General features: G+C 37.3%; 1 pseudogene; it reads left to right on the plus strand.

Moving 5' to 3' along the window:
* Positions 1–2,616: 2,616 nt before the first annotated feature.
* On the plus strand, positions 2,617–4,675 carry LOC148777212 (olfactory receptor 5W2-like; annotated as a pseudogene).
* The last annotated feature ends 872 nt before the right edge of the window (positions 4,676–5,547 follow it).

Genomic DNA, 5,547 nt, shown 5'->3' on the forward strand with positions numbered 1-5,547 from the left:
ATTATTATTTATTATATCATTATTTAATTGCCATTTATATATCTGTTGGTGAGGTATCTGTTCAAATCCTGTCCCTATTTTTAATTAGGTTATGTTTTTATTATTTATAAACATTTTTGTATAGTTTAGCTACAAATTCTTTGTTGCAAAAATGTTTTGCATATATTTTCTTCACTTCATCTATAAATCTAACATCGATCTATATTACATAATAATACATAGCATTACATAAAAATATAAAATAATAAAAATGATTTCATAAAATTATAACAGGAATAATTAATAATGAACAACACATTTTCTCCTCCGCTTATATTCTATTCACACTGCTAAAGCTCTCGTTTGCTCAATAACCACTGTCTCAGAATGGCACAGGTTAAATAACTGGGCTGTATTCTGTTATTCTTCATACTGACCATGGTCAGACAGTATTGTACCATACAGCATCCTATGGACAGAGGAGCCTGGTGGGCTACAGTCCGGGGGGGGGTCTCAAAACAACAACAACAACCAAGTATAAACATTAGTTTGAAGGTTCTTGTTGCTTTATTTCAAAAGTAGTTGAGGTTCCATCTTACAAGTAACAACCTTTGAAAAACTGAACTTCATATAAACAATATGCCATATTTTTTAGGTCTAAAAAATATACACATCACTCATATTCCAAATTCACATATTATCCAAGACACACACACATGGAAACATGTGACACACATATAATTTTTTTTTAATTGGAGGCTAATTATTGTATTGGTTTTGCCATACATTGACATGAATCTGCCCCATGACACACATATAAATGCATGCAAACATAATGGAGATAAGTCTATATATTTCAGAAACAATTGAAAGTGAAAGTCACTCAGTCATGTCTGACTCTGTGATCCCGTGAACTATACAGTCCATGGAATTCTCCAGGCTAGAATACTGGAGTGGATAGCTAGTTCCTTCTCCAAGAGCTCATTCCCAACCCAGGGATCAAACCCAGGTCTCCCTTATTGCAGGCAGATTCTTTACCAGCTGAGCTACGAGGGAAGGCCACAGCATTTATTATCACTCATCTCACTTCCATTTTATAAAGAAAAAGTCTTTTTTATATTTCACGGGAGTGGGTAGCTGTTCTTTTCTCCATGGGGTCTTCCCAACTCAGGGACTGAACTCAGATCTCCCACATTACAGGTAGATTCTTTACCATATGAGCCACCAGGGAAGCGCAAGAATATTGGAGTGGGTAGCCTACCCATTCTTCAGGGATCTTCCTGGTATAGGAATCGAACCAGGGTCTCCTGTATTGCAGGCTGATTCTTTACCAGCTGAGCTAAGGGTAGCTCAAGAGATAAAAATATATATGTTAAATAAGTTCGTAGAAATGTTTCCCTTCCATGAGTAAAGAGATTCTTTCTTTGGCACCAGACAATTCCCACATAAAGGTAATTAATATTATGACAAAACACACCTAGAGAACTGTTCATTAATACTTGTTTAATGTCTCACCAAATACTGAATATAACATAAACCAAAACCAGAAACATAATTATTTTATTATGATCAATCCATGATATGCTCATTATTTCTGGAACTGATACAGATACTCTTAAAACAATCATGGTTTTGAGAAATATTAAAATTGTTATCTTGGTTTGTATCTGCCGGTGCCAGCCGGCAAAGAGAACAGGTCCGGACCGCAACGACGTAGAAGCCTGAGAAAAGAATTAAGGAGTAAAGAATGGGGTCGAGAGGACTGAATTCTCGTGAGGCAAATCAGTGACTTTATTGAAAAGGGCCAGAGTTTTTATACAAAGTGAGACAGGGAACAGGGTACATAAAAATACCAAGTCATTTACCAGGTTAGTTATTGCATCTATAGAAGATTACAAAGGCTTGTTTGCTTTCTAAGACAAGCTTGGCATTTAGAGTAATGCTCACGAGATAAGAAAAACTAGTCAGCAGGCTATAAAGATTAGGGGGTACATTCTTAATCTATTTTAAGAGATAAGGAAAACATACCTACATAAATCTGGGGGAATAAACAAGAAACCTAGCAAAGGATTGTTTGCTCTGTTTTTCTCAGGGAAGAACAAATAAGGCCTGGTAAACGTTTTATGACTCTCTTAGGGGGTGGCAGGACAGGGAACAGCACTTACAAGGCATTCCCAGGGCCAACATTTGGGGCCTTGTTCAGGCCGGCTCCCCGCATGTATCCACATGAATATTCATAGAAAACGCTTAGTCCTGATGCTTACAGCTAGGCATCTCTAACATTAGAGTCTCATCCATATTACTTTGAAGAGGAGAAGACAGGTAAATTAATCAAATGTATTCTCTGAAGTAAAGAAAGGAAGGTTCAGAGACAAGATTGTAGAAAGTAACATGCCTCACAAATTACATTTAGATGTTCAGTTTCTCAACGTTCTACACCAGGTATTTGTTTTATTGAGCAATAACAGTTATGCCTTTTTCAAGAGTGGGTGCATGAATGTATAATTTTCTGAATATGAAGACAATTGCAGGTAGAATTGTGTTCTATCTTATGATATATTGCAGATGTGCAGAAGTGTTACACATCCCTTTGTCCTTTTCTTGATCATTTTCTGAAAGCTTAGACAAGAACAAAGAAAAATGGATGGAGGGAGTTGCTCCTCCATGACTGGATTCATTTTCTTGGGAATTACTGATAACACCAAGGACAAAGTGACCATATTTACCATGGTTCTAACTGTTTATCTCAGTGGCCACTTGGCAAATCTTGGGATGAAATTCTTAATTAAGATGGATCCTCAGCTGCACACACCCGTGTACTTTTGCCTTGGTCACCTCTCCTTCTGTGTCCTCTGCTATTCCACTGCAGTTTATCCCAAGATGATCGTGGACCTATTTTCCAAGAACAAAGTAATCCCCTCCTATGGCTGTGATCTGCAATTCTTGGTATTCTGTACCTTTGCGGATTCTGAGTGTCTCCTGCTGGCCGTGATGGCCTATGACCGGTACAAGGCCGTCAGCAGCCCCTCGCTGTATGCTGTCAGCATGTCCAGCGGGGTGTGCTCCAAGGCTTGGGTTTAGCTGGTGGGAATGGCAGATGCTCTGATACACAGGACATTATCATTCTGCTTATGTTTCTGTGGGTCAATTGTGATTAACCATTTTTTGTGTGATGTTCCTCCTCTCCTATTTCTATCTTGTTCAGATATCAATGAATTAGTGATATTCACCGTTTTTGGCTTCACTGAACTGAGTACCATTTCGGGAGTCCTTGTCTCTTATTGTTATATCATCCTTTCATTCTTGAAGATCCACTCTGCTGAGGGGAAATTCAAAGCTTTTTCCACCTGCACCGTTCACCTAACTGCTGTGGCAATCTTCCAGGGAACTCTGGAATGTATTTCAGCTCTTCATGTATTTCAGGCCAAGTTCTTCCTACTCTCTAGATCAAGACAAAATGTCCTTTTGTCCTTTTTGCATTTTTAAATATCTATATCACATGCATGTGTACACACCCACACACATATATAGTATTTGTTTAATTTAAAAAGTATATGACATAACACATGAGAAACATAAATTTCTCAGATTCCTAAATAAAGAAGTATTTAGATTAAACCTCAATCCTAAAATATATTACAGTTCCCCTCACAAGTCTGCTTAGTGTGTGTCCAGAATTTAAATGTACCACTGTTTTTAAAAAACTTTGGACTTTTCTAATTAAGTTAATTTTTGTTTCACTTTTTCATTCAAATATTATTTCAATTTCCCTAAGAGTTATTATGCATTTACTAAGCATTTTCAACACTTATTTCCTTTATATGTTATAGTACATCTTGTAGATTCTATACTAAAAGTTGTTAGTGTTAATATTAAACATTAAGGAAACAAAGTCAAGTAATTCATAATAAGACTTAAAATCATCATGAAATAAAAATTGAGGGCTGTAAATCCAAAAGCAAAATGTCTAGAACTATTGCAAAAGATATATATATATATATATATATATATATACACACACACACACATATATATGTATGTGTATACACATGTGCACTGTGTTGTGCCTGATTCTTTGCTACCCCATGGACTGTAGCCCACCAGGCTCCTCTGCCCATGGGGATTCTCCAGTCAAGAATACTGGAGTGGATTGCCATGCTCTCCTCTAGGGGATCTTCCCAACCTAGGATCAAATCCAGGTGTCCCACATTGCAGGCAGATTCTTTACCATCTGAGCCTCCAGGGAAGCACAAGAATACTCAGGTGGGGGGGGAGGGGTAGCCTATCCCCACTCCAGGGGAACTTCCTGATGCAGGAATCAAACCGGGGTCTCCCGCAGTTGCAGGCAGATTCTTTACCAGCTGAGCTACCAGGGAAGCCCATATGCATATAGATGTGCATATATATATACACACAAATATATATGGTATATACTAAACCCTCAGTTAATTTTGTGTAACTGTGATATAATTAGCACTAACAAACACTTAAAATGTTGTTTGCTAGTTTTGATTTATTTACATATTTGCTTATTTTACAATTTTATGTCACCAGACAATAATCAGTGTTTGGATAACAGAGATGGGATGCTTAATCCTTTAGCAAAGAATGCTCATAAATCATATATATATATATATGTATGTTAATATTTGTGTGCGTGTTTGTATGTTGTTACTTCTGTTTCAGTTATGCCTGATTCTTTGCAACACAGTGGATTGTAGACATCCAGGCTCTTCTGTCCATGGGATTCTCCAAGCAAGAATACTGGAGTGGGTTGCCATGCCCTCCTCTAGGGCATCTTCTCAATCCAGTAATCAAACTCCATGTCTCATGTTTCCTGCATTGGCAGGTGGGTTCTTTACCACTAGTGCCACCTGGGAAGCCTATGTAAATACATGTACGTTCATGCATCCATATATATATTTAAAGCATAATTGAATATACATATTGTTTACACATGTATACAACAGTATTTGCAGGGGGGAATGTATGTGAATTAGTTGTGGACACTAATAATGGATCCATTAAGACATGCATAATAATTACATTAGAAATAAACAGCTATAAGTTATTGACATTTACCTTTGTTCTTGTTTCCTGAAGGTTAAGCACTGAATCAGTTTGTTGAGAAAGTGAAGATATGGTCATATATTTGAAGGACCATAATCTACGGAAAGACTGTTAATTATCCTTTAAAATTTTAAAAGCTAAAAGCCAATGATTGTCTTAAATTTTCTAGTTGCCATTCTAAAATATCCTTATGGGAATGTATTTCAGAATGGAAGTAAAGTCGAAGAACTTACTCTGTTATTCAAAATGTTGTTTGTGAGACTTTATGGCATATTGGGCTTCCCAGATGTCTCAGTTGTAAAGAATCTGCCTGCCGATGTAGGAGATGCAGGAGACATGGGTTTGATCCTTGGGTCAGGAATTCCACCCCGGAGGAAGAAATCATAACCCTCTCCAATATTTTTTCTTGGAGAATCCTGTGAAAAGAGGAGTCTGGCAGGCTATAGTCTATAGTGTTGCAAAGAGTCAAACATGATTGAGCTCACATACATGTATGGC

Source organism: Moschus berezovskii, chromosome 8 (genome assembly GCF_049115385.1).
Source record: "Moschus berezovskii isolate FMDL1 chromosome 8, NW_MosBer_1.0, whole genome shotgun sequence".
In the NCBI taxonomy this organism is placed as follows: domain Eukaryota; kingdom Metazoa; phylum Chordata; class Mammalia; order Artiodactyla; family Moschidae; genus Moschus; species Moschus berezovskii.